Source organism: Tasmannia lanceolata, unplaced genomic scaffold (genome assembly GCF_043159265.1).
Source record: "Tasmannia lanceolata isolate RefF3 unplaced genomic scaffold, GAP_Taslan_0.1 ptg000003l, whole genome shotgun sequence".
Lineage (NCBI taxonomy): Eukaryota > Viridiplantae > Streptophyta > Magnoliopsida > Canellales > Winteraceae > Tasmannia > Tasmannia lanceolata.
The window spans coordinates 58417863-58431244 of NW_027518680.1; the positions used below are offsets into that span (position 1 = coordinate 58417863).

The window sequence follows — 13382 nt, forward strand, 5'->3', positions numbered from 1 at the left end:
TCGCTCTCTGTTGGAGAAGCCTCCATGGGAGGAATTATCCGAAATCAGTTTGGAGAATCCCTCGGCTGTTACTCTCTTGTCGCGATTCCAGTTTCTATCCATGAACTGGAATTGGAAGCTATTCTTCATGGTATCCTCCTTGCAGTTCAACTGAATGCCAAGCATTTATGGATTGAATCTGACTCTACAAATGTGGTCCAGGTGATCAAGGGTCTTCAGAAATGCCCTTGGAGAAAGATTGGTACTCTCTGTTCCATCAGAACCACCCTTCAGAAATTTGAATCCTGGAAAATTTCGCATGTGTGGAGGGAGGCAAACATGGCTGCTGATATTTTGTCTAAATGTGATTACCATGTCAAGGGTGTTTCAATCCTTTCTAATTTTAGGTCCCCTTCTCTAAATGTTGTAATTGTTTCCGATGTGTTGGGAACTATTTATGAAAGATTGTAACCTTCTTATTTTCTATTAATATATCTGGTCGAGGTCCGCCTAACCCCAGCTTACCTACCAAAACAAAAACAAATTTTTTTGCAGAAAGCTGCACAGGATCACTTTTTACCATATTTATTCTTATTCATTTCAAAATCCAGCTACCTAGCAAATCTCTTGAGAGTGGTAGGATGGTGCAATCTTATAATAATAATATTTTTACTATTATTATAGTTGTTTCCTTACTAATCGGCTTCTACTCTAGTATATATGTTATTGAAATCAATTTAGAAGAGTGTGACTTATTAGAGAATATCAGATCTAGACGTTGAGTTGTGTTGGCACATTGGGCAGCTAGGATAGATTAGGACTACATATTACTATTCTCTTGGTTGGTTATTTATATTAGGATTACCATTCTCTCTTGCTTATCCTCTTCTTCTATTGTGTGATCCAAGTGCTTATATTTATAAGCGCTGATTACCATTAAGCACTGATTATCATTAATGGAAACAATAGGATATTAGTAGAAATCAATGTTTTCGGATGATTTTTGTGGGGTTGTTCTATTCACTGTTGTGTAATGGGGTTGGTTTCCCCCGTTCATTTAAATGGGGTTGCCTTCTCCTGTCTTGGTTGTAATTAGGTGGCTTGTCGGCCCCTTCTTTTCCATAATTCAATATATAGCCGGTCTGTCCCGGGGCCTCTTAATTCCTGGTTAAAAAACAAAGATTAGTAGAAATGATATAGAACGCATGGTGTTAATCAAATCTTTTATTTTTTACTTCTTATTTTTGTCATTTTATTTATAGTATTTTTTTTGGGACATCAAAACTTGTCTATTTAGCTTGATTTTGGTGTTTTTAGAAAGGTTTTAAGATTACCTATGTAAAGAGCCCATGATTACGCTATTTGGACTTGATTTGGCTAAGTTATAGGCAATTTTAGGATATGGTAAGTGTTTTTCACGGGATTTCTATTTTAGGGTTATCTTTGTCATATTTCTTGCATTTATTTTTGTTGATTTAGATAGAAGATGAAGAATAATTGTTAGGCAAGTATTTAGGGTTGTTATTCTTAGATTTTGACTTTCTATATTATATAATGGCATGAAGAAAGAAAGATAGATTTGAATAAAGTTTATTTTTTGGACATCACTTGTAAAGAGAGCATTAGCTCTTTCACGTGGGTGAAGGAGCTCCGCTCCTTTCACGTGTTATATTGGAGTTTTCCTCCAAAACCGTGGCATGGGTTTTCAAGCCCCCACGAGATCATTTTAGTTGCTGCCTGTGTTGATCTTCATCTTGGTGTTGCCGCTTTACACTCCCTCCGTTAGTTGGTATTATAGCACAAGGGATCTCCGACAAATGTCTGACGGGATGAAGAAGTCGTTGCACCTAACATTGGCCAGCCTGATCCAGCCCGCGGAGAACGAAGAACTCCAACAACGGGTGAAGACTTTCACACAGTTAGCGCTACTCAAAGCCCGCATCCATGAGAAGATAGTCATGGATTTGAGAGTGCCTTCTAGAGCCCTTTTCATGGCTATGCTTCATTTAAGGGATCATTATTAAAAAAAAAAGCTTCATGTAAGGTATCAATAAAAGATGAAAAAAGAAGAATGAAAGAATGGAAGGTTGGTACAACGCCGAAAATCAGATTTGGAAGATGATGGCCTAAACTCGAGATCGAGTTTTTTTTTAAGCGGGGGCGAATGATGCAGAACGCATGGCGTTAATCAAATCTTTTATTTTTTATTTCTTATTTTCATCATTTTATTTATAGTATTTTTTTGGGGACGTCAAAACTTGTCTATTTAGCTTATTTTGGTGTTTTTAGAAAGGTTTTTCGATTACATATCTAAAGAACCCAAGATTATGCTATTTGGACTTGATTTGGCTAAGTTGTATGCATTTTTAGGATATGGTAAGTGTTTATTACGGGATTTCTATTTTAGGGTTATCTTAGTCATATTTCTTGCTTTTATTTTGTTGCTTTAGATAGAAGATGAAGAATAATTGTTAGGCAAGTAATTAGGGTTGCTATTCTTAGATTTTGACTTTCTATATTATGTAATGGCATGAAGAAATCTAATCCCCGAATAACAGTAACAAGAAAGGAGTTATTTGCTTAGCCTTTTTACATAATCAAAAGGGGCTATGGTGAGGTGAGAAGGCTAAGGCTTTGGTTGCTTATGGTAGTTTAAACTAGGGATGCAACAGTGTTGGGTTGGGTCGGGTTTTTCAAAACCCTAGCCCAACCCTGGATCCCATTATCTCGGCCCTGACCCTGAGTCAGGGCCGAAAAACCTCAACCCATTGCCCGCCCTACAGGGCTCAGCACGGCTCTGGCCCGCCCTGATTGAGCAGGGCCGGGCCAGGCTGGCCCTGATTGACCCTTGTAATAACCGGTATATCTATATACTATATAGCAGAAGAGAAAAGAAGAGAATTTTTTGAAAATTCTATGAGAATTACACATCACTTTTTTTACTTTTTTTAACAAATGCACCCATTCAACCCACATATTTTCAATCCTACCCCCTCCTTTATGCTTTTTAACAAAGGCACCCATTAAAGCCACATAATTTCAATCTTACCCCCCTCCTTTATGGTTTTTTAATAAAAAATCTATAGGGTGATCTTAACCATCCGATTTAAGAAGAATTATGGAAACCCCTATAGATTGGAGGGCTAGGATCAGCCTATGGAAATGATTTTTGGGGCACAACCTATTTATGTTGTGTTCCATCACATGGACGGTTTGGATCAACCTATGACGTGGTCCGTACAATTCTTTGTCGGCCCGTGCATCGCACGAGGTTTTTTACTAGTATATATATATATATATATATATATATATATATATGGCCTCATAGGTGGGTAATCATTGGCCATTACTCATTTTCCCCCGAGTTAATCGGGCATGAAGACATCTGGCATAATGGGGCTTACGCGATTCGAACCCGACGCTGAGCGTGGATTGAACGGCTTCCTACCACTAAGCCACCGCCCCAGATGTCAATTAGGAATGAGTAGATATACTTACATATATTGAATATTACCAATAGTCACTATTCAAAATTACTATGCAATGACATTATTTACATCACTATTCATATTTACTAATTCACAGTATGACCCACCAAGTACTATTGACCAGCGGGCCTCACCACACGCGGATCCCACCCAAGCGGGTCCTACCATCAGTGGGACCCACAAATAGCGGGACCCATCACTAGTGGGAACCACTACCAGAAGGACACACCGCAACCACTTTCATTAACTCACTAACTAAGCGGGTGAACTCCACAACCACTATCATTAATGAGTAGTTGCGCTTTACCGATGAAAATAATAATTAAATAATATTAATCATTCGGTTACTATTCAAGTAGCCTTTACTATTCATTTATTTATACCTTTACTATTTATATATTTTTGTCAATGCATTTAAGACAGTAGTTGAAAAAGTTGACGAAAGTTACGAAAGTTGTTCCCTATTCAATGCCACTATCCATTAACTATTCAGTCACTATTCAAAGGTCACTATTCAAACACTATTCATGTCACTATTCACTTCAGCTTTCCCTAAAAATAGAGGAAGAGAAGAAGAAGAAAAATAGAAAGGAAGAGAGAGAGAAAAGACAGAAAAAGAAAGAGTGTTAAGGAAAAGTAGAGAGAGAGGAGAAAAGAGAAAGAAAAAGACTTGGGAAAACTAATTTTCCTTGTTCATCACCACTAAAGTAAGTCTTTAATATGCATCATAATAGATAGTTTTAAAGTTATTTGTCATAGGTATTGCTAATATGGGTCGGTTCTACCACCTATGTTAGATTTTATTTCCAAAATATTGGGATGAAGCATGCATAAGAGGCGATAACTTGCTATAGATTATGCAAGTTTTATCATTATATTTTAGAAACTCCCGTGAGAAGTTTTTATTCACAATGGAGGTTTAATTTATAAAATTGACTTAGCCAGGTGGATTAATAATGCCTCACGATGCAAGCCTTAAAAATATTTGAACGGTGAACTGCTAGCATAGTAGCCGTGAAATAAACTTAAAGGTGAACTGCTAAGCATAGTAGCCATGAAATAAACTTTAATTAAGGAAAGGCGAACTGCTGAGCATAGTAGCCAAGAGGTAAACTAAATCAAAGAATGGTGAACTGCTAAGCATAGTAATCATAAAATAAATTGGACAGAAAGGACACTGCCCTGAAGCATAAATTAGACAGAAAGGACACAATCTGGACAACAAGGACACTGTTTTGAGATTAGAATATATTAAAATTATAACATATTAAATTTTTACAGGATATTTGTAGTTCAAACCACTCCAAGGTGTAAGCTCGAAAAACCTGTGATCAGAAAATTTTCAGGTAGGGGTTTTCCTTTCCTTTGATTCTCTTTTTGCTATAACGGTTCCCTATCTTCTGATTTCCTCTTTGCTATATTTGATGTAAGGGTTCCCTATCTTTTGATTCTCTTTTTGCTAAACTTGATGTGAGGGTTTTCTTCCCTTTGATTCTCTTTTGCTATATTGGATGTAAGTATTTTCTATTCTTTGATTCTCTTTATTCGCAATTGTCATAAGAGTTTCTATCCTTCTGAGATCCACAACTGATGAGAATCTAAGGGGGATCCTTTCTTTCAGACCCCATTCCTTTCAGATAAATGATTTTACTGATAAAGCTATAATTCTATTTGTATCATCGAAACTTGTTTCCGTGAGATATGTTTATGTTTAGGGTTTACCTTGTGATACCTTAATTTTGAATATGGACTGAGTTATGATATGATGACGGGTGGACGCGTTATAGTCCTCCAGGTGCACGTGGGTAATGACGACTTTAGAGAATGTAAATCTAGAGGATTATGAGCCGAGGTACGACTATGAATGGGCTGAGATATGACTATGAATGAAAGCATCTATGCTTAATGAAGTCCATATATATATTTCTTGATATCATGTTCTATAAGTTTTCTCTATACGTTTGGAAAGTATGTTGAGTTTATTCTTTCTTTCCATGTTTATAATGTGAGATGTTTTATCTACAAAATATCATGTTCTTATGAGCTTGACAATCTACATCACTTGCTGTTTATACCCTGCTGGGCTATTTGAGCTCACTCTTTTTTCTTGTTTTATTGTTCCAACCCCCAGGTGCAGTAAAGATGAAAGATGAGGAACGCTAGAGTTGAATCCAGAATTGTTCCAAAGGACAAATATGTCTTAACTATGTCTTGAATTAAGATGTAATAAGTTAGACCTAATTTCTGTAAACCCTCTAAACATGGTTGTTGTATTTGAGATCTTGGGAATAATGAAAGTCTTTGAGAAAAATGATGTAATTTAGTATTTAATATTCTCCTATGCCCCGAGTTATGTATTTCTAAAAAATCTGGGTTGATCAACCCTAGTGAAAATACCTGTTAAGAGTGCCAAAAATAAAGCAACCACATATCATATAGAACAAAATGATCAATAAATAGAGAAGGGGAACAAAATAAGACTATGAATTCAACAACATGACGGGCAAAGGAGACAATTAACAATAATAATCTAAAGAAACATCAATCCAAGATAATAGAAAACATTAGCAAAAGAAACATGCACAGATGGTTCAATCCTATGTTAGAAAACATAGGGTCGGGCCGGGTCAGGGTGACCCGAGGCATTATTCAATCCCGACCCGACCCTGAGTCAGGGCCTAAAAAATGAACCTTGACCCGCTCTCAGGGTTGGGAAATCCAGCCCAAACCTTGTTCGGGCTCAGGGCGGGTCAGGGCTGACAAGGCCAAACTTGCACCCCTAGTTTAAACTGAAGATGAGGACTGAAATTATCACTCTACCTTTACTCCCACATTCTTTGTCCCTATCTGCCCCCACTTGACAGCAGCACCCACATTCAATACAAAATATCCAATTCCAGTTAGGACCCTCATTTCGTTCACACACCACTTCCTCCTGTCCTAATTGAACCCCTCCAAAATTTTGATATCCACACTCCCCAAACCCAAAAAAGGGATTTTGTACACCTTCAAAATCCCTAGAGTTGTAGCATTTTTTCAAGATTGCCAATATTTGCCATCACCATCAGAGTTGTTATTTGTCGCATATCTTTTCATTTCTTCAGTTGAGTACCTCTTCGAGGTGCGTGCTTGAAATAGTTGCTCTACTCAGTTGAGGGCCCTCGATTCAATGAGGTTTGTGCCTGAGGGAGTCAAATATCATTATGATCGGTAACTAAAACCGACTGCGATAATTTGCCCATTTAGGCTTTGTCCATTGTGACCCATTTCTTTATGATTCGTTTGGTTGCACAAAAGCTCGACAACTGTCGAAATTTGGTTGGGATTTGGCATGCCTTCCATGTCTGGTTGCCAAAAGAGCATTGGACTCCCTTGGATTTCTCCCATGTAATAATTACTTGTGTGATGATGTGGATTCCTTGTCCCCTCTAAAAGCAAATCCTTCCAAGACTAAAAAAAAATTGGTTGAATTTTCTAGGGAATGATGCTCTCCCTCTCCCTCTCCCTCTATCCTTAATTTGTAATGACACCCCTACTTATTCTCATGCTTTCCAATGATACATTGTGCAATCAAACACTGCTTCACTATTCTCCAGGGTAATTCTAGACAAATCAAAATGCTTGTCTCCTCTTGTTTCCACTACTTTCCTAGCCATCCCAAACAACCAAACGGAGCATTAAAGATTGGTATCTAAAACCAATCAATCCTTGAAGATCGATATCTAAAATCGGCCAATGAAAACTCCCACAGAGGCTAGAGTCTCATCAAGCCTATTTAAGGCTCATCTTCCAAGCAACATCATCTTCTACAATCAACATCAGTCAACAAACAAAAATCATCGGCTTCGTGATATCTGGAGACAGTTTATCACTACATCGGGGAATTTTTAAATTTCATTGTAATCAAACATATGTTCAATCCACATACGTTTGAGGGGGCATATTAGAGAACATCAGATCTAGACGTTGGATTGTGTTGGCAGATTAGGCAATTAGGATAGATTAGGATTACCATTCTCCTGGTTAGTTGGTTAGGATTACCATTCTCTTGCTTATCCTTCTTCTATTGTGTTTATCTCCAAGTTCTTATATTAAGCAATGATTATCATTAATGGAAACAATCGGAGAATAGTAGAAATCAGTGATTCAATGACTCACTATATACATGGTGTTAAATAAAAGGAGAGGAATTCTAGACTGAAGGGAGCCCTTGCAAACAAGAGGTGAAAGGGCTCTCCTATTGGCTACACATCACCATCATGCATTAATAACGGCTGAAAAGTCAAACATGATGGTGATGTGCAGCCAATGGGGGAGCCCTTTCACCTCTTTTTTGCAAGGGCTCCCTTCAGTTTAGACTTCCCCATCAAAGGAATATTAAAAAATGGTGTCATTTTCTTTTGGGAAGTGATATATCCGCCCCTTTTGATCACCAGGAACACCCCCTGTCAGTGTTTATGGCAATCAGGGGCATTGAATTCTTCTGACATAAGTACAACAACCCCTCTTTAGTCATTGATACACTGACAGGGGGTGTTCATGGTGATAAAAAGGGGCGGATATATCATTTCCCTTTCTTTTTATATTATTCTTTTTTTTTTTTGTGATATGCTGGTGTAGCTAGTAGATGCCACGTCATCAACAAGGGTAGTCATCTAAGAGGGAAGCATGGAAATTTTAGAGTAATTTCAGACTAATGGAAAGTAGTGATGCAGTGCATATACTATAATTGAGAAATATATTAAAGAACAAACAAGGGTGTTAAACCCTAAATCACGAAGTAGAAATCTCAATGTCAAAATTTCTTCTATTAATAAAACATCATCTTTTATAATAAGAAGTCTACTTATAACAACTTCTATTTAAACCAACCAAAATTTCCCAATTAGCTTGAAGCACCAAATGATCTACTAAAAAATTGCCCTCGCAAAAACCAGCTACAACGGCACATTGGGATCACCAAAGTGCATTATAGGTGCATTTGTGATGGTACAGAAAATATAAAGCTAAGGCCATCTTTGGCTGCCATGAATAATTTTTTACCATGGAATCTTAGTTTCTCAAGTGGTGACAGAGGGAGAAGGAGAGACTAGAGAGGGCATGAGTGAGGAGAGCGTGAGAAAGGACTGAAAAACAAGGAAATAAATAAAATCTCTAATCAAAACTCACCACTTGATAAACCAATATTGCATGGGAAAAAATTCATGTTGCGAAACATGGCCTACATGAATATTAAATGCAGTTTTGTGAGATGACCCAATAGGGCACCCTTGTACTTTGTTTTTTGCAAGGGCGCCCTTTAGCTTAGCATTCCTATATAAATAAAAGTAGAAATAGGACTCTTTATTTATTGAAATAGAAGAAATTCTCTTGTTGCATTTGGACATTGAAGTATAAATGATTAAAAAGTAAATCCAACGCTAATAGATTAATGTCACACCCCCAAGCCATACACATACATACATATTCACAGCACAAGGTTTAAGAGTGCTACAGCGCCATACACCTGCAAAGCAAGCTTCACAAGCATACAAGGCTAGAAAAGCAATAATTAAAACCATCTGTAATAATCTAGATAACTGAATTTAAAGGTCTTACATCAATTCATTATTAAAATCACAAATTCTCTCATCTAACCCATAATCCCATAATAATCAAAGTAACAGAATCAAATGACACAGTCTCAATAATCCTAACAATACTCACTGTCTAAAGAATGTAAAGTACTCAAAGATAACGATAATCAGAAATCATAGGTCACTTTTGCGCCTCATCGCCGACCCCACGAGGATCAAACTCTGAAAATGTTAATATAACCACAGTCAGCTGAAAAGCTCAGTACATAATAGCGCACTACAAAAGTGGGATCATGCATGCTACAAAAGAGAGGTTCGTAACAGAATATAAAGATGTAAGCAATAAGTGAGATAGTTAACACAAGTTCAATGTTGAGGAGAGGAATCCATTTAAATCAATTTCACGCTCTGAATCGGTACTAATAATTGTCGTAAAATAATCTAATCTTTTAGGTTAAATTCCTTAAACTAAAATTCTATGTCATAATGGATAGATCTTGGGTTCATTGGGGATCGAAGGGCGATACCAAACCCAAGGAATCCAAGATCAGTCAAAGGGTTCTTATTCTAAGTCATATCGATCACAAATCATACCTTTTAAATACTTTAACCCTTGTTTTAATGTTCTTAACATGCTGAATCTTATGTAAAACATAGATTTTACCTCGATTTGCGTTCTCTCCTTCCAAATCTCACTCTTCCTCTATTTCTCCACGTAGATCTTCTCTTAGGGCTGCAAAAACGGTTTAGGGTTTCTTAATCTCTCTTAAAGTTGTATTTATAGGCTTTTCTAAAGAAGCCCTAATTCTAATCCTACTCTAATGACAAAATTACCCTTGATTTACAAGGGGGACGAATTTTAAAGGGAGGGGCAAATTCGGGTATTTACAATTAAGCTTCTAGAGTAATTGGTTGTTTCACAGGATATTTTCTTTGACGGCCTTGATTGCCAACATGCCCAGCCAATGGTATCATTATCCCGCCATCTTTCTTCCTAGGTTGCAAAAGACTCATCCTAGTTACTAAGTTATTTTCCTCCAAATCTAATTGTTGTCATGAAATATATATATATATATATATATATATATCATGACAATGATAAACTAATTATCTAATAACTCCTTTGCTTATAGAGCTCCAAATAAGATTTTTATAATGAGAACAATCTTGGGATGAGTTCTTCAAAGGGTCACTGATCCTACTATTGAGCACCAAAGAACAATTATCTCCATCGATGGTGGTATATAGCACATTGCCTAGATTAGTTCCTAGAGATGGAAAAAGATCCTCTCACTATGAGTGTTTCACTCTCATCTTCGTATGAATCTTCTTCACCATCCATCTCGACATGGACGTGAAAGATCGAGGAAGCTTGAGAGCCAAAAGATCCAAGATGACGAAATTGAAACTATCAGGATAGTCATTGTTCATGACTCAACAGTCGAGAATTCAGCTCATTAAAAGTAGGGCATTCAACTTAGTTTTCCATTTCAATAGCAAACTGATCATATTTGGAACCTAAGACATTGAGGGTGTGAGTGGACAATTTAGAATTATAATTCAATAGCTTACTGTTGGTATGGAATCTAAAATGCTTTTTTTTAAATGTTCGTAAAGTATTCAGTTATAGATTTTGAAGTATAAATTGATTGCAAAGTTGAAATTTTTGGGTCTATGTTTGTTGAAGTAAAAAACGATATAATACGTCCTAAAGACCTTCTATATTGTCAAACTTATAACTTAGGAAACGATCCCTTCCACGAGGGTTTCATGGCTCGTAACGACTGAACTGATTTCCAACATGATATTTAAGGGATGAATTTGTTGAATTTTTGTTGAAATGTTTGAATTTTGACTTTACACCTCCACCATGTGAATATTCAACTTTGGGAGAAGGATAGAGACTAAGATAATCTACAAACTTCGCGGTACCACGACGAGCAAGCTTTGCCTCCACCTTCAAGGCTAGTTGATAAGCATCGTTGACACTAAAAAATCAGTGCATCTCAACTTCATCACAAATAGAAAAACTTCAAACTACTAATATACCTTGCCACAAGATGATATTCACTTTCTTGAATATCATCAAGATCCTTGAGTTTGTAAAATTCTTCAGTATAGTCTAACACATTCTTAGATTCTTGGCATAGGTTGTTGAATTGTGAAAATATAATTTGAGAAAAATCTACTAAGAAATTTCTCTATAAGTCTAGATTTCATTTTCCACTAAGAAGAAATCTTACGCTTTCCATTGAGGATCCTCATCTCTTGAACTTTGTCTCACCATGTCAAAGCATAGGCATACAAGATTGTAGCCACAAGCTTGGCATGTTGGTTTTTCGGGTCTTTTCTTGTGACCAAAGAAATTCTCAATGGGACTTACCCATTCAAGAAACTCCTTAGGTTGTAGATGACCATGGGACTCCAGCAAGTTATACTTAATAGTGTCGAAATTGTGATAGAACCTCCCCAATCTAGCCTCCTCACGATTATTAGCGATAACGAAGGGGTTTACATCGAAGTCGTCACTAGAATTTCTATGGCTTTATGCTCACTATGAGCTTCTTAGCAGTCAAGATGCATGACAAGTTGCTCAACTTGTCTTCGAAGTACTTGAAGGGCGGTACGGGCATACACAGAAGTCCACCATAGAAATTATCGCACACACGCACACACTCATGCGTTGTATATCAGTAAAAAAGTTTATGAACCCTACATGAATACTAATTAATGAACAACTTGTGAAGTTAAGATGGATGGAATGTCCAAAAGCTAATTAGGCCAACGTATAATGTGTTATATACTAATGGTTCTATGTAGAGGACTTAGTGGTAAAAAAGACAATGGAATCCACACTCATGCTTATCAATGACCTGTTAGCCAATGGGCCTAAGATGTAGGCCTTGTTGGCAAAGCATTATTGAGGCCTACATGTATAGAAATAACTTATATACTATTATAGAGGTCACATGTATCTATATACATCTAATATAATATAATATATAAGTAAAATAGAATCCTGCACTCTGTGAGTGCGCCACGTGGCAATCCCTTTTTATATTTTTCCTGTTTTCTTCCCTTTTTTACATTCTTTCTTCTGAAACGACAATGCGGTTCATCTCCTACCTTCTCATCTTCTGTTCTCTTCCTCTCCCTCTCTCATTAATTGTCACAAGATGGAATTTTTGACGGAGTTCTATGAATCTTCTCTGGGTTTGAGGTCCATAAAACAGCTTGCAAAAAAGGGATTCCTGAAGATAAATTTTTCGTTAACTTCATTTGATTCTTTGTTTTTTTTTTTTTTTTTTTCCGTTCACGTGCAACACATGGGTCTGCAACTAGTTACTTATGGACATAGATGAGGGAGCTTGTGGCTATACCGATCTATTGAAGGAAGGATATGGCCTCACGACAACGGCCCTAAGCATGTCCCTCTTCAATAATGGTCTCACTTGTGGTACGTGCATGCTTTGATAGCAAGTGTGTTAGCGATCCACAGTGCTTACCAGGCTCGATCATCGTGACCACAACCAACTTTTGCCCGCGGCCTCCCAATTACTCGAAGCCATATGAAAAATGGTGCAACCCTTGGCTCAAGCATTTTGACCTTAGCCTACCTATGTTCACCAAGATTGCAAAATACAGTGCTGGTATTATCCCGGTCAGCTTTCGTCGTGTCCCCTGCTTTAAGACAGGTCGCATTAAAATTGAGTTTAAGGCCAACCCTAGTAGGTTACTGGTTCTAATCTACAATGTGGGCGATGCTGGAGATGTTCATGGTGTCTCCATCAATGGTTCCAATACAAATTGGATACAAATAGAATTGGGGCCAAAATTGGCAGACGAATGCCCCCAACTGGAAGGGCAAGCCCTGTCTTTCCAAGTGACTACTAGTGATGATAGGATGGACGAATGCCCCCAACTGGAAGGGCAAGCCCTGTCTTTCCAAGTGACTACTAGTGATGATAGGATGGTGCAATTTGATAATGTTGCACCGGTGAATTGGCAAAGAGGACAAACCTTTGAGGGAAAAATTTATAGGGAGTGATGATCTATGGAGAAACGAGCGATATTGTTTCAGTGTGATTTAAAATAATAATAATAGGGAAATGATTTCAGCACTCCACTCTTTTTATAAGATGTGCGGAAGCATCTTATAGTTTAGTATTCAGAGGGATTGTCAAAGCTTTTTGAGAACTGTAATATTCTCCTGCTGAAATCATTTCCCTAATAATAATAATGTATTTTTACTATTATTATAGTTGTTTCCTTATTATTCATGTTCTACTTTAGTATGGTATCTAAATCCATTTAGATGAGTATGTTGGGACAAATTGGT

The 13382-nt window shown here is 37.2% G+C and overlaps 1 pseudogene; it reads left to right on the top strand.

The window, feature by feature from the left end:
• The first annotated feature begins 12391 nt into the window (after positions 1-12391).
• On the top strand, positions 12392-13091 carry LOC143869971 (expansin-A22 pseudogene; annotated as a pseudogene).
• Positions 13092-13382: the final 291 nt, after the last annotated feature.